An 11,506-nucleotide genomic window follows, 5' to 3' on the forward strand; every position below is an offset into this window, starting at 1 on the left:
GTGAGTTAATCTGAGTCGTTCATTTGAGCGCAATTGAGCGTTAAGGGCCTTGCTCAAGGGGCCCAGCACTGGCAGCTTGCTAGACTTGGGATATGAACTTGCAACCTTTTAATCGGTAGGCCAACACCTTGAGCACTACAATACCACATCCCCCACATCTTAATACCTATCTGGATTGAACTAGCTATACATGAAGAAGTGGGGAAATGATCACTGGAGCATTTCTGGCATTTTAGTTCAGTCCAAATCAGTCATGTCCTTATTAACGAGTGTGTTTTTAAAAACAAATCTGTAAAGATTACACCATATCTATAAAATGCCCTGTAGAAACACTCCAGCTAACACCCAGTCTGAAACGGCACATTAGTAAAGATTCCACTAAAGCCTGTGAGAAAAGAGCTTTTGTTCTTTTCCTTAGTATCAACAGACTCCACAAAGTGTTTACTTTTCTTTAACATCTCCCACCGAAACAGAAATGGTAGAAAGCAGAACTCTAAAATAAAAATGACAGATAGATAAGCAATACTTCTGACTTCCTAGCACAGGGACCGCCTACAGATGATCAGATCACCTAGATAAAACGCAACGAGTGCTTATAACAAAGATGTAAACCAGGCTTCTATAAAAATCAGGTTTTGTAGCATGTAAATTTTCATGTGTACAATATGAAGACATTCTCTCTCAATCTCTATGATTTATCAAGAGACCGCTCATCCCACGCAAATCAATCAAAATTACTACAAACCTCTACTAGCAGCATTATTTAACACACATACGTCCTTAAGTGCTTGTTCTTTTATAACGTTACAGAATAACATTGCTATTACTAAACCTATAAAACTGTTTGGTTTTCTGTTAACACAAAACTACTGATGCTCTTCACATCTGCTTGTTTTCATATCAAAAAGAAGGTAAAATATGTAATAAAAATAGAGAAGAACATAACAGATATATAATGAGGGCATGGTAATGCGCCTACACGCCACCCACAGCAGACCTGCTTCTCCTCGCCTACAGGTTAGTGATGTCCAAGACAATTATATAACTTGTCTAAAATGACCAACCCCCTCCGCAATCAGCACACACCCACATCGCACAGCTACACAGCATTTCCCAGGTGAAAACAGTTTCTCAAAAAAGTTGTCGTGAAGTGCCTTGAAACATGCGGTGTTATTTGATGTGCTGAAATCCAGAAAGTTGAAGTGGGACATAGTGTGGTCCCTTCCCCTTTTTTAATAGTCGAAAGAGTTCAGCTTACCTAAAAAAAAAGTCATACTTGACAGTCAGTACCCCAGACACTGTATCCTGATCAATAATGATGTGGTTTTATAATTGTTATGCATAATACTTGCAATACAGTGTTAACGATAGGGACGAGATATTTCTGCCAACTGAAGCCAAACTAGGTGGCAAACATCCCAAAATTGGCCAAGGAATCATTGGTTGAATTGGAGCCACTTCCTTCTAAACTAACTTACCGTTGAGATAATAAAGAACACACCCATTTAAACAACCAAAGATGCACTGATGAGCAATGATTGTTGATATGATCTCTCGTTCTCAACGATGGCAATCTTCTACAAGTGAACTTTGTCATGCCCAAAAAACTGCATTGGGATTTCATGTAGATTATATGAGACTGAGGCAACGCTGAGAAAAGCCTGGCGATAAAGCGTTAATTGGGATGCAGAGGAAAATGGGCAGCAGGGAACAGATCAATACAAACTAACAAAGCTCTGTGTCAAATGGCAGGGCTTCAGACTGTCTACTTTGGACGGATGGCAGGAATTAGTTTCTACAGGCATAACCTCCATAATGGCTGCATATTGTCCAAGATTCCTCTGTATCTTCTAGGTACAGCGACTTGCCTTATCGTCACTCAAACATTAGCCTCATAAATAAAATTTAATCCAGACTTTACTACTTGTAGCAACCTGTTTTCACACATCACTGGTCCTTCGTCATGTCACCACATACAAGTGTGAGATTTAAGGTGCTCTCACAGATAAACAAATTTGCACAACGTTGAACAATAAATTACAGAAGTTTCAATGTGAGAATGGACCATATATTTTTAAACTGCATTTACTTACAAAGTATTTTTCTCCATGTTTATGTAGGTACAGAATAATAAACCTTATGGCTTATAAATGTAAAGAAGTCAAGGGCGTTATACTATCGCACAGAAAAGTGTCTTTTCCCCTGGTGGAAAAGGACAATGATTGGCGTAAACTACTTAGCTATTTAAATAGTGGTGTTTTTAAGTCCAGCAGACAATCTGTAGACTTGATGCCACTGAGCTGACAAACAAGCCTGTGTGTAAACTACTGAATGAAACAGCTAACTGTGGACCGCAGTTCAGACATCTCTTGGTGGCTTCAAATGTGTTTGGTTCCTTTTAGAGCAGCCAACGTGACCAAATAAAGGAAGGAAAGAATGACAAGGACACCAGGTTTCACAAGGCCCTTTGGCCTGAAGAGGAAGTGAGCCAACCCCCACCACCATCACCTCGTTCCCATTTTTCCTCCCAAGAGTGTCTTCTTTCCTCTTTACTCCTTCCGTTTTCCTAAAATTCCTCATCAAGCAGCTCTAGGTGAATGTTTTAATGAATGCACTAAAATGTGTCTTAAAAGTTCAGCAGCCTATTTGTAAAAAGCCACTAGATAACATGCTTGACATCTTCAGTTTTCTAAACACCACAATGTATACGTTCCTCAAACAAACGTGAATACAGATTAAGACAGAACAACCCAAAATATTAATCACATGCCACCATAACTTATACCTATCCGAGAATACCGACAATCACATCTAAATGAAAAGAATCGTGTTTAACTTTGACACAGGCTCCAACTTGTGCACAAATCGAGGGCGTCCCTTCACAAAAGATAATCAGTGGCTCTTCAATTTGTTTTTCCAAAGGAGCCTCTACAGCGGCATTCCTCTGTGCCCAAGAGGGCCTACGATCACAGGGATTTCCTTCCTCTCGCTCCAAGGGGGACAGCACTGATGTCAAACTACGGCAGGGCGAGTAAGCCACGGCAAGGCGAGGCAGTCCCACCAGCTTTACTACTTAATGATCAGCTGTTATCAGCACCTCCCTAGAATGGGTTGGTCTTTAAGAGGAGCATGCACATTAATTGAAAGACATTACAGTTTACATCAGTTTTAGCCGCTGCTGTATAAAGACAGTGCGATATCAAAAGCGATAGTGCAAAAAGGGCGAGTCTATGAGCTCGAAGCAACGTCTCAGGAAACAGCAGGTTTGTGTGTGAAACTATCCGCATCGAACACTGAATTTCATGCTCCCACACTTTATCGGGTTAAAAATGAAAACCCGTTTCACAAAAAAAAAAAAAAAAAAAGGCAGAAGTAACAGCCATTTCCAAACTCAGTAAAACAGTTAGTTTAAAGCCCTGACAGACTCCCAGAAGGCAACAAGATCTCCTGACCAGCTTAAACACCTCACTGATGCTGTATAAGCTTAGAATATACCCCTAAAACTGGACTGTTCCTTGTAACACAGGTGGGACTTTAAGGGGTACACAAAGGGTGTATGTTGGGAACCTTTAAATACTGAAAGGGTTATAAGAACCAATGAGGAAGTGCCGATTAAACCTTTTATTGAGGTTCATTCCTTCCTGAAGACATTTTAAATGACAAGAGTTCAACCTAAACCATAAGGAAAGGTTTAATAACACAGACACTGCAACATAACAATAAACCACAGGAACTAAAGTAAATCTGAGGGATTCTGCATAAACATTAGATTAAATAAAAGCTGTGTGTTGGAGGCCACCGGGTTTAAGCGTCCGATCGGGTTTAAGGATCCGAATCTGTCGGTTTGTCAGTCTGGCGTGTGTGTAAGAGCTGAACTGTGTGTGAGAGCTGATCTGTGTGTAATAACCTGGTGTGAGAGCTGAACTAGGTGGGGCCGAGAATCCGCGTTAAACAAAAAACAGCACACAAAACGGCTTGACACGACAACACGACTTTAAACACGTATAAAACACGTCAATACACGTGCTAATGTAACAGAACAGATGTTTCTTGGGTTGACGTTTAAACGTAGTGAGCCGTCACACGCCCAGTTTCCCCCTGTGGTACTTCATTCGTACAACTTTTCCGTTTCCGCTGTAACTTCCACACGGTGACTGACAAAACGCGGTAAAAAACGGTTTTAACGCCGGTTTTTATTCACGGCACTGACGCGCTGGTGAAACCCGACCAACGCCCGGTCGAAGCCGGAGGCGATACGCACTGATTCGGCGTGTAGGAAGCGTTAGGAGTTGAATTGTTTCACTCGAGCTCCGCCATGTTCTCGCCGTTTGACCTGCTCTTCCGCAAACCGCGCGTCGGTGAGCCGGTCTCGCGCTGTGAGCTCGCGCGCCTCTAACGCACGCGCAGAAAATAATAATAAAAAAAGGCCGCTCGGTACATCCGCGTCTGTCGGTACAAAATGACCCATTTGAGTCCTCTTGGTAGAATACAAAGTGACACATTAGAAAAGCCGACGAATCCGATACTCACAGATCAGCTCCAATCCGCTCTCTCTCTCTCTCTCAGTCGGTCTCGCGCTCGTTCAGGCGTCTGACGGGTTGGAGTGGGACGTGACGTCACGAGCCCCCTCTCAGCCCCGCCCTCACATGAACGTGTCTGCTATTGGATGCGTGGCGGGAAATAAAGGGTACTAAAGTACCTAAGAGCTCTAACGGTACTAGGTACATACTGTACTACATAGTCGCTCACAGTCTTATGGCACAACACGCTGTTTATTTTTTCTAGATTAAATCTACTGAATTTGGTTTATGTAGAAAGCAGAGTATTAGCATTTATCTTCCTCTTTTTCCTCTTCTTCTTCCTCCTCATCTTCTTCTTCCTCCTCTTCTTCATCATCATCATCATCATCATCATCATCATCATCATCATCATCATCATCTTCTTCTTCTTCTTCTTCTTCTTCTTCTTCTTCTTCTTCCAAGAAAGGACATGTAAATTACATAATTTAAGAATTAGCTAAAGAACGGTTTGAACGGATTCTTCAGGGTTTCGTTTCAGGGCCCATATGTCTTTCCAACATATGCTTAGAGTTATGTACAGAAAAATGAACAATTTTCCTGTACCCTATAAAAAGTACAGAAATCCCATTTATTCCAACTAATGGGCATGCAGTTTTTAGAGTAATCAGTAAATATCAATCCAAAAAATTTTAAATGATTTGTTAAATGGATGTATTCGGGAAAATTGTGCACGAATGCTACAGATGCAGAGGATAATGAAGTTACATTAAAGAAACACTGAAGTGCAAGCTATACCATGCAATGTATAGTGTTTCCGGTAAATAACTGCACAATTTTTAGTCTGTCAGGTCCAAACACCACAAATCCAGCTCAAAAGCTCATCTAATGACTAAGCCCCTCATGAGGAGGGTCAGACATATGTTTGGTGAAGGACCTGGGTTAAGAAACCCTGCTTTAAAAATGACATCTAACTTACAGCAACTCATAAAACAATAACTACTACAAAATTCCTTTCAAGAAGGATTGTTTTTGCTGTGTGTTTGCTGTATGAATGGTCTCCTCTTAGCATTACTCATTTCTTACAGGCTTAGAGGGAACGAATGAAGAAATCAAACAGCTCATTGAGAGGGTCTACAAGCAGTCAGGAATGCCAAATATGCTCTCTAGCATCAGGAATGTGAGTCCGCTCCCTACTGTAGGCCACCATCACTCTCAGCAATCATGTGGCACTCAGCTGTGCACACTCAGATGTAGAGGAGTATTGGTGTAAGTTACACCAATGCATTTTTCTGCTACACCACTGAGTAAAAGATTTAATCACTGAGTTGTAGCAATGCAAATCTGGAACACTGCTATTTAAATGCCAGTTGATGTTGATCTTAAAACTCACATAATCTGTGAGATTATATTACACAGCCACACACAAAAAACTGCCTTGTCCAGACAGATATCATCACCATATAGTCGCTTATCCATGACAGAAACGTTAACAGAGTATATTGACAAGAAATATTGACTATATTGTTCCACATAGAAATAGAAAGTACAAACCAGACAACTAGGGAAGCTCTCTAAGACTTAGGCTAGATTAGGATTGTCTGTCTAATAAATCTTTGATGGTCTTAGTGCATTTATGCTTTTTTTTTGGATAATAATGCTTCCCAAATTTTCATATTCATGGCAAAAGCTTGCATAACTGCTAAAATTTTGTGGATAATTACAATCTTCAGCTTTTGTTTAAAAATTAAAGAACCAAATGGTTTCCTTTTCTTTACTGATTTTAAGATTAGGGATAGGTTTACGTGTAGACATAGCAATAATTAGCCACGGTAATGTCAATGGAAGATTATTGTTTGGGCCTTGATTGTAAAGTAGATTGTCCCAAGCAATATACCAAGCAATATACAGCGTGGGCCTGAGTACAGCCCTCAAAAAGACTTCTGCATTCATAGCAAAGGCACAACATTGCTTTTAAAGGTGTTATGCTGGTTAACACCATTAGGGTTAATCCAAAACCCTTCACTAGAATCTACTCTCAACATTCTATGTACAAACACATATTTTAGTTAGGAGTGATTACTGTCATGTTGCCTGAGTACCGTGACAAACTTCTATGTCACAATCCAGAAAAGCTACAGTAGAATTCCTGATCAGACAGAGCCTACAGGAACTCCTGGCTGGAAAGCCGTGGGCTATTCTTAGCTATGTTTTCCTGCTTGGGTGGGGTTTCACAGTTTCTTCATGACAATTGCGCACCAGCAATTGTTTCCTCACACAAGATTTCACATGGGGTCAACCAAACCAAAAAATGGCAAGAAGATAGATGACAGTTTAGGAAGCCTTCTGAGAATTAAAGTAACAATAATACTTACTGCTGATGAGGAGCCAGTGTAAAGCCAGAGTGACTCATTTAAAGGTCTAACACATTATTATGTAGAATATAGAAATACCCTGTCCAGTGTGTCAGGTAAGTGTGCTGTAACTTGAACACTTTGGCCTCATCTTCATGAGACTTTAACCATGGCTCAACAGAAATAGATTGTAGCACTCTTCATGACAGCACTCGTCTCATATGAGTTGAGAGATAATTTAGGGTAATGGGAGGACCTGAAACTGCTCTGGGAGTACTCTCACTTTTACACATACATGCATACACACACACACACACAAATTACTGGGCCCTATACAGGTCAATGATCACTTGGTTTAATTAGCTACTTCAAGTGACCCAGTTGTGCAATTCATGAATGAGGAATTCTGGAGTCAAACATCAACGGAAACCAAAGGAGATATTAAGTCTTTCCATAGTGTATGATTATGACGATGCAGGATTTCATAAGAAAAATGTGGTTAGAGGTCACAATGTTTTTGTTTTGTTTGTGCACAAGTCTCTAGGCTCAGTGGTTTTCCCCAGTAAAAATAGAACAAACAATATATAGTTCACGCCTTTGATGGCCTAAAACTACATTTAACTGACAGAACTCAGAGAATAGCAAGCTTGAGAATTCAGGGTTATAGACTGCTTATTCTATTAAATGGTATTTACAAGAAATTATTATATTGCCCACTTTGCCAAGCAACAGCAAATATACAGTACAAGATGACACATGAGCTGTTTGTGTCCGGGATATATTCACGGTTTCTACACACACATTTCAACACATTTCAACATAAACACAGTTTAGCTAAGATACAAGGAAAAAAGGAAGACGCCCAATACAGAAAGGCTATCGTTGGTGTACTTCTAATAGATATATTGAAGAGAGGCATACAGTAATTACACTCTTAAAATGACAGAGAGTAGAGACTATGTTTGTTTCTGTCTTCCAGAGCACAGTGTGTGGAGTAATCCCAGGGAGTCATGGACTTTCTCACCTCATCCTCATCACAAACACACACTTACACACACACACACACACACACACACACACACACACACACACACACACACAAAACCACACAAGAGAGAATGACAGATGAAGAGGTGATAAAAGCAAATTGAATATATATTTAACTTGAGAATTAAAACTGCTTCATCATCCCAAAAACATTCCAGAAGGTAGCTGCTCTATACTGCCTGGTGTATGAATGAAGGTGTGTGAATGAATGTGTATACATGGTGTCCAGAGACAGACTAGTGTCCCATCCAGGATGTATTTCCCACTCGCAATGTGTTTAGAAAGGCCAATCATGGAATATATGCCTTTAATTATGAAAAGCCTAAATCTAAATCAGCCATTGATGTAAAAGGAAAACAAGGGAGCTCATATGAACTACGACTAAAAAGCACAGGACAGATTCACATGAATCACATGATCATGAGCAAAACATAAAATGACAGGCTCAAATAGATAATGATCATATAGCATACTTTTCTCCAGTATTTGTTCAACACTAAAGCAGCTGCAGAAATGAACAATTTAGTTAAATAAGTTACGCCATACTGTAAGCCTTCAGCTAACATTGATCACACACAAAGATAATGCTGTGGACATTATGCATTATGTGTGCATAATGCTGTGGAATTTGAATAGCTAAAATACCCAAACTTGCTTTCTACATTATTCCATGGAATCACCAGTAAAAAGCACTGGGTTAGAATGCATTGGCTTGACATGTTTTATTTATTCAAAATGCAATCCAGATCAGATGGTAAGCTTTAGTAAGAGGCATTGTAATAGCAATAAATCAATTGTACATACTACAGAGTGTAAAAAAATAAGGTCTGGATAAGTCTTACGTCTATGAATAAGCAACAGCCCATATTATCAAAACAAAATGTCATGTGAAAATCTCTTACCTTATATCTGTCAGGACATTGAAACAGAAGAATAGAACAGGAAATAAGATGGAAAATCTTTTATTAGTAAGGCTCTGAAAAAATTCATAGACTGTCAACAACAACAACATCGTGTCTCCGTTTCTTAAGTCTCCATTCATGAGCCAGCCTTAAAAGAGTTAAAAGAAACACTATCCTCAAGCAGCATAACAAGTTTGGCAATTCCTGGTGCGTGAGAAATTAAAGGAGAGATCCACCTTCCAGGGTTAGGGGTTTGATTCCTGTCTCACAGTGTGTGGAGTTTGCATATTCTCCCTGTGCTCAGGGGTTTCCTCAGGGCACTTCAGTTTCCTTATCCTGTCTAATATAGACTGATTAGCATCTGTAACTTGCCTGTGGTATACAGTATGTGTTCGTGCACTGTGATGGACTGGCACCCCATACAGGGTGTTTCCCCACCTTGTGCCCCAAGATGTTTTGCTAACTTCTACATACATCTTTAGTCTGAATATAGTTTATCAACAAGTTGGTCTACATGCTAATATAGCTAATAGCAGCTTATATTCTGACCAGCTCTCTCACTGCTGTAAACACTATTGTAATTTCAAACCTCTTGAGTCTCTGTTATACAACTCCTTGTATAGCTACACTGTATTTTGTACTTTCACTCCAACATTTACTTTCTCCGTAACTCTCATGTTGCACCTCTTATTAAAATGACCTTCAATGCCATTGAGCAATGATTAAAAAAGATAACAAAAGAGTTTTTTGTTTTTAGGGGTGAAAGTGAAACCTATATCAAATATCACATATATCAAAATTAAATGTTTAGTAAGCTTCTGTAAACTTCTTATTGATATCCTAACAATACAGAAACATTCATCAAATTATCACCAGACACCAAAAAGCACACCAAAAAGCATTTCAATACAATCCTATTTAATGTCTTTTACTTAAAATCTTTAATGATGAAGGTTTGTATTAAATCCATAACCCAGTGAAAGAAGATAAATCATTCAAACATCTAGACAACCACAGTCTTAAGAACAACATACAGTATGCTTAACAGGTGTCTTTAGGCTTTGTTAACCCATCTGTGAACACCCATCCATACACACAGTGTGGTGTGTTTTCTGATTGTTCAAATCTGCTCTTATGTATTCCGTGATTATGAATGCAAACCTGATCTATTGTTCTCCTCCCATTACCATTTCCTGTTAAATTACCATATCAAAACCCATGGGAAGGAGGGAGCTGTGGGATAGATGAAGGGAGTGGAAATGAGAGGTAAGGTATTGTTGAGCTAATGAAAGGTTACAGATTGTGTCAGTGTGGGTTTAAGAGGGACAGCATAATGTCTGTCATCTTATGCTGTCTGAACTGAGGGCAATATCTTCCATATAATAAAAAACACCAGCATACATACTGTAGTAATGACACAAGTAGGTTCAAGTCTATACATGAAACCACAGAAGGGAAACAGCAGAAATGAATTAGGAGTTTATACATTTACAGAAAATTACTTTCATTACAGAAAAAAAAAAAGAAAAAAAAAAAGGAGTTTATTCTCATTCTTCCATATAGCTTTGTATACACTTTAAAAAAGAACACTTTCAGGTCATGGATTACAACACAACAGAGAAATAATGTTTTGCTAACAAGTTAACTTGACTGGCATACGTTGTGCGCAAAACAAATGGACATATCATTTGCAATACTCTACAATACAGTATGAGACAATATACTATAAATATACACTCATTTGTCACTCAGTATAGCATGTTTCATTAAATCTGGAATAAGTATTAAACATGATGAGCTATGCTGTTAGAAAAAGGGTGTGGTGGTGTGATATGGTGTAACATTAAGCAGAGTTTGTCAGGCAAAGCTACATGCAACTCGGAGGAAAGGACATTTTAATTAACAGTAATTTCGGAACAGGTGAGTACAGACTAGAAACACGTGACACAATACGCTGCCGGAAAGCCCCCTAATGTTCCGGTAGAAAATGTCCAAGCAGAGTCCTGACAGACTTACTGTAAATAACCCAAAGCTGATTGTTTCCTATACAGCATGTCTACAATTGTAGACAGAACATCCATGAAACAAGTTAATGCCACTCATCGCTTACTTTATAGAAGTGATGCATTGCCATTTCCTCACAAGCCTCTATTTTTCACTCAATTGCAGTTAACAATACAAAAACAAAAATAACACAGCTTGTCATGTTCCTCAAGCACTTTCCTCTGGCATAAAAACAAAGCTTGGAACTAGAGTATCCTTTCAAAAATATTAACTATATCAGAGCTGCTGTAATCGAAAATGATTCCATACCATTTGACCAATTAATTTTGATAATTCAACAGTTGTAGTATAATAAAACATGACTTAATTCAACTATCCTTCACAGATACACACAGATTACATGCAAAGCTCTGTTAATCACACATGTTACTCACACACACATGCTCTTGTACACTCATTCATTAAATGGGATTCAGTGCTATGACGGATTTCCGTTTTTGAAATAGTGCAGATCTCGTGTTTACATTTATCAGCGTAGTGAGACGGCAACCTGTCCTTCATGTTTATCTGTATAAGTCTCATCAACAATATATCAAAGCTTGGAGACAGACAATACACTTCTAAAGCATTTTCACTCTAATTACCTGCTGCTAATTAGCAGAGTAAACAATTCCCTTTGAAT

At 39.0% G+C, this 11,506-nt stretch overlaps 1 protein-coding gene across 1 annotated transcript in view; it reads right to left on the bottom strand.

Annotated features, from left to right (window-relative positions):
• The window catches only part of rap1b (RAP1B, member of RAS oncogene family), a 47,470-nt gene extending 42,800 nt beyond the window's left edge, over positions 1-4,670 (bottom strand). Inside the window, exon 1 of the mRNA XM_060890198.1 lies at positions 4,531-4,670. The gene's annotated coding sequence lies outside the window, so the exon portion shown is untranslated. The remainder of the gene's footprint in view (positions 1-4,530) is intronic.
• Between the last annotated feature and the right edge of the window lie 6,836 nt (positions 4,671-11,506).

The sequence above is a fragment of the Tachysurus vachellii genome, chromosome 16 (genome assembly GCF_030014155.1).
Source record: "Tachysurus vachellii isolate PV-2020 chromosome 16, HZAU_Pvac_v1, whole genome shotgun sequence".
NCBI classification, from domain to species: domain Eukaryota; kingdom Metazoa; phylum Chordata; class Actinopteri; order Siluriformes; family Bagridae; genus Tachysurus; species Tachysurus vachellii.